The sequence below is a fragment of the Muntiacus reevesi genome, chromosome 3 (genome assembly GCF_963930625.1).
Source record: "Muntiacus reevesi chromosome 3, mMunRee1.1, whole genome shotgun sequence".
NCBI lineage: Eukaryota > Metazoa > Chordata > Mammalia > Artiodactyla > Cervidae > Muntiacus > Muntiacus reevesi.
This window is the reverse complement of record NC_089251.1, coordinates 106,835,863-106,850,690: the sequence shown is the minus strand read 5'-3', so window position 1 is coordinate 106,850,690 and position 14,828 is coordinate 106,835,863. Positions and strand designations below refer to the sequence as shown.

The 14,828-nt window shown below is 58.2% G+C and overlaps 1 protein-coding gene across 6 annotated transcripts in view; it reads left to right on the top strand.

Moving 5' to 3' along the window:
* The window catches only part of RAP1GAP (RAP1 GTPase activating protein), a 67,078-nt gene that overhangs the window by 22,914 nt on the left and 29,336 nt on the right, over positions 1 to 14,828 (top strand). For all 6 annotated transcript variants that reach the window (XR_010662392.1, XR_010662388.1, XR_010662391.1 and 3 more), the window contains one exon: positions 14,217 to 14,310. The gene's annotated coding sequence lies outside the window, so the exon portion shown is untranslated. The remainder of the gene's footprint in view (positions 1 to 14,216; positions 14,311 to 14,828) is intronic.

The following is a 14,828-nucleotide window of genomic DNA, read 5'->3' as shown; positions in this document are numbered from 1 at the left end:
AAGGCTGGATTTGAGGCCAGCTTTTCCTCCTGCCAAGGAAGTATGTTGGCCAGAGACATGAAAGCCACAGAAATGAGAGAAATCCTGGTTATGGGGTGAGGAGGGGGGACGGAGAGTGAGGTGGTCCTGAGGACTTCTGAAACAGGGGTCACTGCCTGGCCTCGCTTATCCCCCCCAGGAAGGCCCATCTGGTTACTGAGATCCCATGGCAGTAACGGTACCATCTACTCCCATATATAAAGCATTTTCTGGGTCCCAGGCCCTGGGCTGAGAACTTCGTTTGAATTATTTCATTCTGTCCTCACACCAGCTTTACAACCTAGAGACTGTTGCTGTCCATGTTCCATTTTACAGATGAGGAAACTGAGGCTCCAAGAGGGGACCTGGCTGGCCCCGGGCACAGTGAGTGAGGGGTGAACCAAGAGTGGCAGCACAGAGTCTGAGCCCATACATTTAGCCCCAGTTCTCCTGGCGGCTGCAGAGTGGGGGGCTTGAATGGGCGGCCCCTGTCCTCAGGGGGCTCCTTGCCATCATCTCTGAGCCAGAGGCTCCCGGGGACCTGTGTGCTGCTGCAGGAAGCACGAGGCTGGCCTCATTAGTGGCTCTGAAATGCCAGGTGGGCCCAGCCTGCTGGGCCTCCTCATCTATTATGTATCTGGTGGGCAGGCCCCTGGTGGGCAGCTCGCAGAGCACAGGACGGGGGAGCTAGTTGCTTCTTCTGTGCCCACAGCTGCCACCACGCCTCTGGGCAGGGATCCCCCAGCCAAGGTTCCCAGTCTGGGTGGCCCTGCTTGCCGCTACATCCCAGCGATGCTCAGGCTCAGTCCTTTTGTTCGGGAGGTGCATGGAAACATAGGACTTGTTTTCAGGCAGATCTGAGTTGAGATACCAACTTGATCTTTTCTTCCTCGCTGTGTGGCCTTGCCCAAACTACTTTGCTTCTCTGAACCTTGGATTGTCCACGATAGTGAGAACCAGGCTGCTTACCCCAACGGAGGACTTAGAATGAAATCAGTTCATTGTGCGGACTCAGTGGATGTTTTTCCTCTCTGTGAGCGTTTGCATTTTGAGAGAAAAGACTCGTTAAACCAAAGAAAGACTCATTAAAATTTTTAATACTCGAATTTTTGGCACTGTGGAGGTGGCTCATTTGAGAAGGGGTTAAGGAAGAGACCTTTTTGATGTCCCCAAATCTCACAAAGGCTTTCCTCTGCTCAGGGTCTCTCCCAAGACAGTCACTCATTCATTAGCAAATTAATTCAACAAATATTTAATGTGGGAATACCCTCTAAGGGCCAGCCCGGCCCTGTGCTGCACCCTGAGGACATAGTGATGGAGGTGACAGACAAGGCCACCGTCCTCATGGAATTCAAGGGCAGGGCAGAGAATAAGGAGAGGGACAGTTCTGAAGGTGGGGAGGGGTGATACATGTTGACAGGGCAGATGTGGGGAGTTTTGATAGCTCGGAGAAGAGCTCCTCCCCGACACCTGGGAATCAGGGAAGGCTTCCTGGAGGAGGTCACCCAGAAGTGGGTTGAGTGGCAGTATGTCGTGTGCGTGGTAGGGGAGGGAGGGCCACTGGCAAGAGGATGTTCCAATAAGAGTCAGGTCAACAACATGAAGGAGAAAAGTGTTCAGTGGCATGTGCTGGGTACAGAACTGAACTGGAGCTGGTGGCAGAAGGCGGGAGAGGCTGTTCCTGCCAGCCCTGTTGGGACTTCCTGTGGGTGCCCCGGAGGGTCTGAACCCCCAAGCCAGCGTGGGGCAGAGGCCCACCAGGGCCACCCATCATCCACTGCCCTCCCCACGGCAGAAAGCACCTGTGCTGTGCTGTGAGTCCCGGGCTGTGTGCAGCAGAGGCTAACTTCTCCGGTTCTCGTAAAATAAAGACAATGCAAGCACCTACCCTGAAGATCACCATGGGGGTTGAATGAGATGCAGCGTGCCAAGGTCAAAAACCAGAGTGATGCCAGCAATCATGGGCACTGCCGTGTCGTCCCCACAAGCTAGCTGGTCCTGGCAGTGGGGGCAGAATTGCTCAGGGTGTGGACTCTGCTCTTTGGAAGTTCCCCACCTGCCGGGAAGCGAGACCTGCTCACGCGTGAGCACGCTGTCAGCCCCGGGCTCTGACCTTGACACTGACCCTGAGAATGCCGGCTCTGCAGCCAGCCGGGTCTGCACGGAGTCCTGGCTGGGGTGACCTTGGGCGGTGCCTCCCTTGCCGAGCCATGGTTTCTTCCTGTGTGCAGAGGGGTTGTTCGTTGTCCCCGCCTCAGGGTGAGGGACAGGAGGGAGGAGGTGCTTTAAAGCCCAGCCCAGCCTGAGAGTGCAGCTCTGTCGGACCACGGGACGCCCTGGTGACCTGGAGAAGCAGCTCTCGCTCTCTGACGCTCACTTTCCTAGTCTGTACAATGGGAAGGTTAGCTACAAAACCCTCTGATGTGCAGGGGTTCTAGTGGAGTCAGATAGTTCCTAACCTGGACCCAGTCTGCTGTGTGACCTTGGGCTAGAGGCGTAACCTCTCTGAACCTCAATTTCCACACCTGTAAACAGGAGCAGGATTCACCTCACCTTTCAAGGTGTCCACTAGCCACTTGTTCATTGAGCAGATACTTATCAAGGCCCTAGCATGTGTCAGGTAACATCTCAGAATTGGGGATACAACAGCGGCCCTGATAGACCTGGTGTCTGGCCTCATGCAGCTCGCCTTCCAGGGCAGGAGACAAGCTAATAGACAAATGATTTCAGATGGGCAGTGGGTAGTGACGGGCAGGGTGGGGAGGCACCCACTCTGCTCAGGTTACCAGGGAGGGCCTCGCAAGGCCTGAATGGGAAGGAGCTGACCGTGGGAAGGGCGGTCCAGGCAGAGGGCAGAGTATGTGTCCAGGCCCTGAGGCAGGAACAAGATTGCTTCCCCTCTCCAAATCTGGAACATTCCAGATCATTTCTTGGCAGCTGGGGGTAAGGTGGCCGAGCCGGCAGTGGGGTTGGGAGGCCCATCTCCTCTCAGATCAGGAACTGCTGCTCACGAGGCAGGCGGGGAGGGGGGCACGTGGGCACTGTGGCCAGCCATGCAAGGCCAGGCTGGGAGTGAGCCTTGGGGGAGGTGAGGGGTGTGGGCAGAAAGGTGGGGCCCCGCGCAGGGCATAGGCAGGGGGCAGCCTGGCCTCTCCACCTGCAAGTGTTGAGGGTGGGGTCCAGAGACCCTGGGCCTGACTGTTTCAGGAGGGGTTTCGCAGGGGAACTTGGGCGGGCTTTCTCTCTCACTGCAGCCCGCGTGGCCCTGAGTGCCAGTCGGAGTGCCCCAGCCAGAAGTCCTAGACCCGGCCTCCTGTGGGCCAGAGGTTCTTTGAGATGCCACCCTCCCCCCGCCGACTCATATCCCCTGTGCACACTCCTACACCCGACCTCAGTCCCGGCAGCTTCGTCACGAGCACACGGTTATGGGCACATTCACTCACGCGGCAGACCAGCGTCAGGCATCGACGGTGCGCCTGGCCCCTGGACAGATCCGGTCCAAGCTTGGTTTCTGGTGGGAGAGACTGGGAGCGTCTGATAATCACACCGTGACAACTGCAAACCAGACTGCCCGACCTGGACAGCCGGGGACCGGCTTCTGAGAAAGCTGGTCAGGGTTGGGGGACAGGCCAACCCAGCCTGGGGAGGGGGCTCCAGAAAGACAGGATGAGAGTGTAGCATGTAGGTGCGGTGGGGGAGGAGCGGGCAGGGCGGAACGGGTGGAGGGTATACGGTGTGTGCAAGGGGGCTTCCGGGTGGCCCCAGTGGTAAAGAACCCTCCTGCCAGTGCAGGAGACATAAGAGACGTGGGCTCCATCCCTGGGTCAGGAAGATTCCCCTGGAGGAGGACACGGCAAACCCCCTCCAGCATTCTTGCCTGGAGAAATCCCATGGACAGAGGAGGCTGGTGGGCTACAGTCCATAGGGTTGCAAAGAGTTGAACAGGACTGAAGCGACTTAGCACGCACGCAGGGTGTGTGCAGAGGCCGGGAGGGGGGACAGACGCTCGGGGCCTCGTGGGCCGCGTGAGGCAGTCGAATCTCCAGCCTGCACGTGGCGTGAAGCCACGAGGGCCCTTTCGGCAGGGGGATGGCGTGATCGGTACAAACATGCCCGCCGGCCGCCCACGCCCGCCCCAGACACGAGCGCTGTCTCTCCCGCCCACGCTTCACGTTCCTGCCAGGCCTCCCGCCCACATCCTCGCAGCACACACCCTGTCGCACCGCCAGGCAGCGCTGCAGGGAGGCCCGTGCCAGCTCCCGGCCAAGGTGGCCGCCGTGCGCCCCACCTGCTTGCTGGCGGGGCGGGGCAGGGCCCTTGACGCGCTCCGCATGTTCGCAGACATGCACGTGGCCCCCTCCCCCGCCACGTGCAGGGTCGTAACCCATCATCCCGGCAGGTGGAAAGTGACTTCTAACTTAGGAGTACTTTCAGAGACGTTATCTCACTGAATTCTCCCAGCAGCCAGCTCTGCGTGGGGGATTTATCAACACCATTTTACAGCTGAGGCTCAGAGAGGTAAAGCGACTGGTCCCAGGCCACACAGCTAGAGCTTGACCTGGGCAGGACTCGAACTCAAGTCCATCCGACTTCTAGGTCTATCCACTGTCTACGCAGACTCAGTAGCACGCACCTGTCTTCTCCTCTCTAGGCGCTCGCCAAGAAGGTGGCAAGGGACCTTCAACCCCAGATTTTTCCAGCAACACCTTGATCAACTTGGAAGGTTATTTAGAGCTGCGGTGCATGCCCACCGGCCTGGTGATGCTGAGGCCTCGGGGAGTGGTTCCAGGGGTGGGGTGGGCTCCTGCCAGGCTGCTAGCCGGGGGCAGCTCAGGGCAGGGACCTGAATCTGGCAGCAGAGCGTCCATTTGTTTGCATTTGCAAGTGAGGCAGACAGCCTGGTCCCCACACAGGCTGACCCTGGCAGGCCACGCTCCCCTGACCTGACGGCCGAGTCCGAGGGAACATCCTGGGCGGCCTCTCTCCTGCCTTCTCTCCTCCCTGCCGGGTGTAGGGGGAAGAGCGTGAGCTTCAGAGTCAGCCAGAACCAGGGCTACAGCCCGGCTCTGTCACTCCTGCCAGGGGTGACCTTGGCCATCGTGGTATTTAACCTCCCTTGGGGTTAGCCTCTCCTTGGAGTGAGGAATAGCTCCTTCTCAGGGTGACTGCGGAAAGAGTCAGGTTCTCAGTGAGCTGACATATAGGGCTCAGTGTTTTTAATATGTGTTTTTTTTCTGATGGCAAAAATAATACGTGCTCACTGTAAAAATTCAAACAGTGCAGAGAAATGTGTCCTGTGAAGGCAGAAAGCTCCCAGTCGTCCTGTTTCTTAGAGATAACTCGTGAGCTTTTACCTGTAGCTGAACATGTTTACAAGGGAGATTTCTGTGGTGCTACTTGCTTTTTTCACTTGACGATAGGCCTCAAATCCCCTTTTCCGTCAGGACTCGAGACCTCCTTTGTCATCACTGCATGGTCTTCCGTGGTTTGCACGCGCCGTGTGTATTTAACCAGCTTCCAGATTTCAGCCATGGCAAGCCCTGCGGCAGTGAATGGTCTCTGTCCGTGTCTTTTTTTTTGTGAGCATTTCTGGAGGATAAATGCCTAGAAGTGGAGTGGGTGCACATTTTTATCTTTAATGGGAGTGGCAGGCAATCCATGTGCCCCGGGAGACCCAGGGAAGTCCATTTCCTTGAAAGAATGTATCCACCACCTCTGCCCTTGACCACAGGCCGGAGAGTCAAGAGGACTCCATTCCGCACGTGGCAGGCGCCTGGCAGGTCCTCTGTGAAGCCCTGTGCCCCCCTTACTCCTCCGGTTCCCGTACTTTGGAATCTCCCCCTACATTCCTGCCTGCCTTTGCTTGACAGGGCGCTCATTAACTTACACTGCGTTAGTTCTCGCGTTGGACCCTCGTCTCCCATCTCCCAACTTTCACCCAGGAGCCCTGTCTCAGCCCTCAGCAGCCTACAGAGGAAGGGATAAAAGGAAGAGAGACGGGAAGGTCAGAAGGTGCTTGTGGTGAACGTCTACATACTTTACACGTATGATCTCATGTAACCCTCACGTCAGTGCTTGGGGGCAGACACTGCTGTTATCCCCATATTATAGATGAGGAAACTGAGGCTCAGAGAGGTTCAGTAACTTGCCCAAGTCCCATAGCTGTTGCTGTTTTATTTATTTATTTGGCTGCACCTGTTCTTAGGTGCGGCGTGTGGGATCCAGTTCCCCGACCAGGGATCAAACCTGGGCCCCCCTGTGCTGAGAGCACGGAGTCCTGGCTCCTGGACCACCAGGGAAGCCCCCACACACAAGTTGTTAACTGGCAGAGCTAGGATACAAACCCAGGCAGTCTGACTCCAGAGCCCACACCTCTGAGGTGATGCTGTCTCTCTGCCAGGAGCTTATTGGTGATGTATTGACCCCTGCTGTATACTCAGCTTCCACCCCCCAGCGGCCTGGAGCCCATGAGGCGGCTAAACCTGTTGGCTAGGAGGAAGAGGGTGGGATTTGACAGGGCCTCCCCTCTGCAGGGTGCAGCGTCCGAGCAGGGAGGCCGAGGCCGCAGAGCAGAGAACAGCTCTGGGCGGTGTCACCCGGCTTTGCTTTGAGGTGGGGGAGGCCGGCCCAGCCCCGCTCTGATCCCCACGCCCGGCACCATTGTCTGGCCCGGAGCGGGCGTCAGGACAGGAGTCCCGAGGGAGTGACTAAGCACCGGAATGCAGAGCACCGAGGGGGTGGAGGGTGACGGAGCGAGTGGGCGAAGGGACGCCTGGAGCTGCGGGTGTCCCGCCCCGGGGGGAAGCAGAGGCTGGCCCAGGGCATGGAGGGAGGCGGGCACGGGCACTCTTCCCCTGGCAGCTAAGGGGGGCCCACCACTCAGCTGTCCTGTGCCCCCGTGGGCAAGGAGGCGAGCAGCTGGGTTGGAGCTTCAGGGGTGACACCTCGGGCAAGTCATCGCCTCTGCCCCGTGCAGAATGGAGGTAACGTTCCCTGCCTCCGGTCCCCTGTGAGGCTGTGGAGAGGGTCGGGAGGAAAGGAAGCCTGTAAACTGTAAAGCGCTGGTCGAGCAGATGTTGTTATTCTGGAGCAGGAGGAGGCCCCCTGGCTCGAGGGAGGAGCCAGTCTGGGCAGGCGGAGGGTCAGGCTTTGGGCCACGGCGGGCCTCGGGCCACCTGGGCGGCGCTGGCGGGCAGCTGGCGGATGGGAGGCCTGGCTCCCAGGTGCTGTGCCCCCGCGTGGGGGCCCGTCCTGTGACCTCCTCTCCTCTCAAGGCTGCCAACCTGTTGTTTGCTTGGGAGGCCACTGCTTGGCGCAGCTCCGGGATCCGGGTGTCTCGGCACTCAGCCAGCTTGGAGCCGGGGTGGGGGCCCCCCGTGCCACCTTCCTGCTCCCCCAGGGCTCTGCCTGGAGCCTCAGGTCCTCTCCTCCTGCCCCCGGGCGGCCGTGAGACCCCAGCCCATCTGTCAACCTCCCCGAGCCTGCGCTTTCTCGTCTCTGACTTGGTGTGACGATACCAGCCTCTATCCGGGTTGTTGTAAGGATAATCGGGCATCAAAGAGCTTGGCTCCCCCACCCTCCGCCCCGCCCCGTTCCCCCTGCCCTGGACGCGCCCTCCTGAGGCCCGGCTGAGGTCAGAGGTGCCTGGGGAGAGGTGATCTAGGAGCAGCCACGTCTGTGTCCCCCACCTCCTCCACCACGCCCCCCCAGGGGCTTCCGGAGGAGTGGGCCAGCCTCTCAGAAACTCGCCCACGGCTGCCCCAGCCACCTTCCCTGGCACTTTTGGCAGGGCCAGGGGCAAGCAGTGCAGGATGGTTGAGCTCTGCAGACAATGGGCCTCTGTGGCCCCCGGGGGCGGGGGCAGTTCCAGGGTGGCCTCTAATCTCCGGTTTTGAGAGATTAGAGTCCCTCAGACCTGATTCTGTGACTGGGGGACAGGCCGCCTGGCGGGCCCCCTCCCGAGGGCCCCGTCTCAGAGGACTGGGAGTCTGCAGGGGGAGCCCTCTGCACCTGTCCTCACTGTGATGTCTGCCCCTTTCCCCGTCCCCTCGCCCCCCACGTGTGTCGCCAGGTTGGTGGAACCAGCGGGTCTCATGGACACAGGGGGACCCAGAGAACCCTGAACTCCGGTCATCAGTGATGGGCTGTCCTGGGCTCCTTAGGCCCCAGCCCCTAGCCCCCCCGCAAACCCATCTTGGCTGAATGTTCTTGGCTGGCTGAGCCCCTCTTCCGCCCCTGCGAAGCCCCCCAAGTGCAGCTTCCCAGCTTCTCTGCGTGCTGTCCAGCCCCTGCGTGGTGCCCCGTCACAGGCCTCCCGTCTGGGGGGTCATGTGTCACCTGCTCTGACCACCAAACTGTCCCTTGAGTTATTTTTTCCATTTATGATTATTATTTTGCATTGGAGTCTAATTGCAATGTTGTGTTTCTACAGTACAGCGGCCTCAGTCGGGTAGGTGTGTCCCTTTGAACCTCCCTCCCACCCTTCACAAGCCACCCCCCATCCCCAGGTCTTCGCAGCCCGGGTTGGGCTCCACGTTGCCTTCAGCAGCTTTCCACCAGCGCTCCATCTTACACGTGGTGGATGTGCATGTCAGTGCGTTCTCCCAACCTGTCCCCCTCCCATGTGGGACCCGTGTGTCCACGGGCGTCCGTTCTCTGCATCTGTGTTTCTACTCTTGCCCTGAACCTACAAATAGGTTCATCTGTATCATCAACTGAATTTTAAAGCCTGGATAGTTTATCAGGCGGAAAAGAAGGAAAAAGGAGCTCCCGGCAAAGGGTGAAGCCTGTGCAGAGGCTCGGTGGTGGGAAGCGGGAAGCGGGGAGCGGTGTGGCTTGTCTTTAAAAGCTGCCTGCAGCCCAGCCAGGTGAGGGCAGGAAGCGGGGGTGTGTGGGGATGAGGCTGGGCGAGTCCGCAGGGGCCAGGCCCACCATGGGGGGTGCGGGGGCTCCATTTGGGGCAGTTCTTGCTGGATGCCCAAAGGGCCAAGTCCTCCTCACCGCATACCCCAGCCACCTCTCTGGTGCCCTGTAGGGCGGGGCTGTCTGCGACAGTGTCTAATAATAATAGTAATAATACCACTACTTCTGCCGGGCTTACTCTAATCCATGGCTTAGGAGGTGGCTACATCCTCTCTCATTTTATAGGTCAAAGAAAAAGACAGGACCCCCTGCCCCCCACCCCAGCTCTCCAGCTGGTTAACAGGTGGGAAGCGACCAGGGCAGCGTCTAGTCCCCTGTCCTCCGCCTCCCCCATCTCCCCGGCCACTCTGGGTCTGACCCGAGTTTTGCAGTGTGTGGATTCCGCCCTAAAACGCACCCCCGCCCCAGCCCAGTGCAGCATCTGGGGCCCTGGACTGGGGGCAGCCTGGTTCTGGCTCCCCAACTCCTCCCGCCTTGCTGGGTGACTTCCAAATGGTTGTTTAACCTCTCTGAGCCTCAGTTTACCCTTCTGGGAGTGGAGGATCCTAGTGACTGCCTTATCTCCCGCTCCAGTTCCGCTTGAGACTCCCAGGCGTGAGCAGATAAAGAGGGCTTTTGAAAAGTACAGAGAGCTGCACTCACGACACCGCAATTATTATTGTTACCTCGACGTGGAGATAAGGGAGGGGGAGGCGGTGCAGTGACAGTTGCCAAGAAACCCGGGAGCTGTCGGCAGGCTTCCGGCCGGGCCCATCCCGCCTGGGAGCCCGCCGCACCCTTTCGAAGGGGGAGACGGGCACGCCGAGGGGGAGGGGAGCCGGAGCCAGCTGGCTGCAGGCCACACACCTGTAGGGCCTGAAGGTGACCCCGGAAGGTACCTGGCCCGGACTCCAGGCTGGCTCCGGCTCTCTGTGTGACCTTGGGCAAGTCACCTCCTTTCTGGCTCCCGCCTGTTACCGTGTCCAGGAATGTCCTGTCCCTGCAGGCAGGTGTCCAGGCCAGATAGGCCAGGATTGGAGCGGGAAGATGCTTGGTGGCGGCTGGAACCAGGGGCTGCGACCGGGGGGCCACTGGGGGCTGGTGACTTGCCCAGTCCCTGGGGACAACCTGCCTTGAGAGCAGCAGCAGAAGCCTGAGCTAGAGGAAACCCTGGCGCTGCCCTTTCCCCGGTGTGACCTTGGGCTTGCCCCTTAACCTCTCCGAGCCTCAGTTTTCTTATCTGGAAGAAGGCTGATAGTAATGCAACCTCACAAAGCTGCCGTGGGGATTGAGACAGCGCCTGTGCAAACTGCAGAGCGCTGTGCAGATATGACTGCGGTCCTGGCCGGGAGAAAGGAGAAGTGGGGCGAGTAGCCCGTGTCCCCCGTCTGCCCTGGGGGGCCCCCCAGCTGCTGCGTGTGTGGGAGGAAGGTAAAGCATTTTTAAGCTGAGCCAGGGGGACTTCCCTGGCAGCTCAGTGGTTAAGACGCTGTGCTCCCGCTGCGAGGGGCACAGGTTCAGTCCCCGGCTGGGGAACTAAGATCCCAAATGCCATGTGGGATGGTCAAAAAATTAAAGAATAAATAAAAAATAAACTGAGCCAGGCCATAGGGTCAGGAAGGCTTCCAGAGAAGTAGGGAGGGGCAGAGACTGGGGGCTGCATGTGAACAAAATGATGGACACCAGGAGGAGACAAGGGTGCGATGGGAGGGAGAGGGGAGGGACAGAGAGATTCAGGTTCATGAGAGGGAGGAGAACGACCAAACAGAAGGAGGAATGCAGAGATCACAGGCAGAGGAGAGGGAAGGCTGGGCCGGGAAGGTGGGGAAGGAGTGTGTGAGAGGTGAGGAAGGATGAGAGGAGGAGGAGGAGGAAGCATCAGGCCGGCAGACGGGAGGCAAGCGACTGGGTTTATTCATTTCTCCAAAGGTATTTATTAAGCAAAGGCTGTTTACTATGAGCAACTGTGCTAGTCGCTCAACCGTGTCTGACTGTTGCAGCGCCATGGACTGCAGCTCACCGGGCTCCTCTGTCCCTGGAATTCTCCAGGCAAGAGCACTGGGGTGGGTTGATAGTATAGTGGAGCATGAGGGCAGCATCTCAATCCGAGGTTCAGGGGTTCGGATCCTCTGTATTTCACTTAGCGTCAGCCTGACCTTGGGCCTGCTGCTTAACCTCCGTGTCTTAGGTGCCTCCTCTGAAAGATGAGGGTTAAATGAGGGGATACAAGTGAAGCCGCTTCAGCAGGGTCTGCACACCGTTTGTCCCGTATCACCACTGGCTGCCGTTGCTACTGTTACTCTTCCTTCACTGATACGACCTGCTGGGTCCACAGGCCTGGTCGCCCATGCGCCGAAGTCCACATCCTTGGCTCTGGAGTGACAAGCCTGGGTTCAAACGCCTGTTCTGCCTCATTAACTGTATGACCTTGGGCACACTAGTATATCCTTTGTGAACCTCAGTTTCCTTGTGGTGCAAAGCAGGTAGTTTGAGGGACTTTCCTGGTGATCCAGTGGTTACGACTCCACAGTCCCAGTGCAGGGGGCCGGGGTTCGATCTCTGGGTCAGGGGACTAGATCCCACAGGCCGCAACTAAAGGTCCCGTGTGCTGCAACTGAGACATGGAGCAGCCACGTAAATAATATAAATATTAAAAAAAATAATAAAAAAGCAGGTAGTTTTTGAGTACCTGCCTCTTCAGGGAGCTATGAGGATTAAGAAAAATCACGGAAGACACGGGGAGGCTATGACTTTGGTTTTTATGGTCTTTGAATCCCTGCAGGGCTGGGACGGGTCGGGGCAGGCAGGGCTGAGAGCCTCAGACCTCCTGCTCTGTCCTCATCCCGGAGGCCCTCCCGGGCCCGGCGTCTTAGGGCCTCGGCAGTGACCTTGTAGGTGAAGGAGTTGCCGGTGAGGGGGAGACTCAGGCCTGCCAGGAAGCGGAGAGCTGAGGGGCTCGGGCAGAAGCCAGCGCCCACCTGCCTTGAGAGATCTACCGAGGATTGTGCCAGCGTGAGCAGTCCTGAGCGAGAGAGGCAGCGGGACATGGGGAAACTGAGGCCGGCGCTAGAAGAGGATCGTGTTAGGGAGCTGCTGCCGGGCTGACTGGCAGTGGCCACAGCCGGAGCCTTGGAGTGTGGGAAGCATCAGACAGAAGGAGCACATCGGACTAGCTCAGTCATGGCAGACACCTCCCCTCGGCAGCCAGAGCTCCCAGCACAGTGGTCCTCACGGTCAAGGGGACCCAGCATCCCCTGGCTTCAACTCTCAGACTTCCAGGTTCTGCTCTCCATCCTGCTGGCACTGGCCCTGATCGGTCTAGGGCATGGGCTTTAAATTCTGGCTCTGTCACCTGCTCAGCAATGTGGCTTCATTTCTCTGAGCTTTAGTTCTTCCATCTGTAAAAAAGTGTTGTTTTTTTTTTTTTTTTTTTTACAAACCCCTTTTGGTTTACAAACCCCTGGTGGTTTAGTGGCTAAGGCTTCACGCTCCCAATGCAGAGGAGGGGTTCAATCCTTGGTCAGGGAGCTAGATCCCACATGCCGCAAATAAGAGTTTGCATGACACCCTAAAGATACCGCATGCTGCAAGGAAGATCGAGGATCCTGTGCGCTGCCACTCAGACCCAACGCAGCCAAAAAAAAGTATATATAAAAAAGGGAGGGATAAATAGTGTCGACCTCCCTGCAGAGCATCGAGGATGTAATATGCCTGACACAGTTCCAGGCACTCAGTCTGTCTGCAGGGTCCCCGTGGCAGCCTCAGTGGAATGTGTCTGGATCATTTCTGCGGGCCTCTCTCCACCCACCCCCGCTTCCCAGTCACTCCCCACGTCACCGGGCCTTGTGATCTACAGAAACCCGTGCGGAGGCCATTCTTTCTCACAAACCTTTAATGCCTTCCCACTGCCAACATTCACTCATTCACCCACTCATCCGTTTAACAAATACTTAATGAGACCCTGATGTGGGAAGGCAGAGTTTACCACGAATGAATGAATGCCAAAGAAAGAATTCATTGAGTGAACACCTTCTAGCTGCCCAGGCTGGGGGATGCAATTTTTTTTTTTCTGGAAACCAAGGCTGAGAGGAGTACGTCATTGTTTTAAGGTCACACAGCAGGTAAGTGCCTGGGACTGTCTCCCCTACAACGATGTCACGGGCCTCAAATGTCACTGCCACCACATCTGTCCTCTGCGTCAAGACTGCCCATGTGGGCCCCCTGGGTAAGACGCTAGCCCACCGGGGCTATGGACAGTCCCTCTGAGCCTTTCCACCTGCGTAGCTGGGCCCAGGTGAGCCGGGAGGGGACTCAGAGCTTTCTCAGGGTCTCCTTCCTGGGCCCAGTTTCCACAGTCCCTTCCCCTCTTGGGCGTGGCGGTCCCAGCCCTGACTCAAGCGGGCCGTGGGCTGAATGACTCACCCTCCCAGGAACCAGCCTTGGTTCAGGACTGGGGTGGGGCAGCCGCCACGTCAGGGCGGCCCTTGGCGGTGGGTGGGAGCCGGGCCTTCTTGCCCAGCCCTGAGCCACCTGCGTCCCGGCAACCACTGGCCACTTCCTCCCCTTGACCCCAGAGGTGGCCTCGTCGGCAGGCTCTCTCAGGTAACAGGAGCTGACTTCACCCTCACCAGACCTGCTCCCGTTCCTCGGGAGGGTGCGGGTGTGGGCAGAGAGTCTGGGCTTGGAGTCGGTTAAGCATCACACAGATGCTGGTTCGGCCACTGACCCGCCGTGTGACCTCTGCACACCTCTGTGTCCTCCCCTGTAAACTGGGAATACCAGTGTGATGACAAGTCTTGTGCCCTCGGGCCTGAAAGAGGGCCTTGGCAGGGGGCCTGGCACATTGTCAGCCCAGTGAGTGTCTGTTGTTGTTATTGTCGTTGATAATAGCAATGGCCCAGGTGGCCTTTCAGCCTGAAGGCTACTGTCTCCCTAAAGGCTCAGGGATGGGTATACCTTGCTTAGTCCAGAGGTCAGGGCTCAGCCCTTTTCAGTAACCCCCAACCCCTGCCTCAGTCTTCCCATCTTTAGAATGGGCTGTGGACATCCTCTTGGCTGGAGTATGGGCTAGGGAGGCCTAATGGAGAGTTTACAGGGACACTTTGTCCATACCGCTGATCTCTGGGGAAGGTTGGAAGCCCTGGTCACCTCCTGCCTGCTGGGGAACCCAGGTTCCCCTCTTTCTTGAAATCTGTCCTCCTGACATCCCCCAGTTCTGAGACTGACTCTTCCTCCCAAAGTTCACAGATCTCCCAACCTGGGGCCCTCCCTGACCTCAGACTCTTCTTCTCTTCCAGGAGGAGTGATGGGCAGAACCAGCGCTTCCCTCAGGCACTAGACCTGCCAAGAGTGGACTCAGTTCCCTCCCAGACTGCTTCATTCCACCCAAAGGTAGGTGCTCGCCTCCCAAGGGCCCCCGGTCTGGAGGACCGCCCCCCCCCCCCAGGGCCAGGAGATATCTAACAGTGACTGCTGTGCAGAGGTAAAATGTTTGGGTCGATGCGGCTTGGAGTTTAGCCCCCCAAGGGGATACCACCCCTCACCCCTGGTGGAGCTAACACAGTCTCAGAGGTTGAACCAGGATCTGTAGCAAGGTTGGGGGGACAAACAGCTGGGAATAAACTGGCCAAACAGCTCTTCTTCCTTATCTTCGTTATCAACATCACCATCCATTTTCTCATCTGTAACTCGGGTGTAATGAGAGTATCCCACTTCACAGGGCTGCTTCTCAGAGTGAGTGGCCCTGTGGAGTGGGGGAAAGTGTGAAAAACGGATGATAAAGCACTGTGCATAATATCTGGCACAGAGTAAAAGTCCTGTAAATGAGGCTATTCTTGTTGTTATCGTCGAAATCAAATGTTTGCCTGGCACATGACCTGTGTCAACTTTCTGCTGGGTGCTGAGGTGCC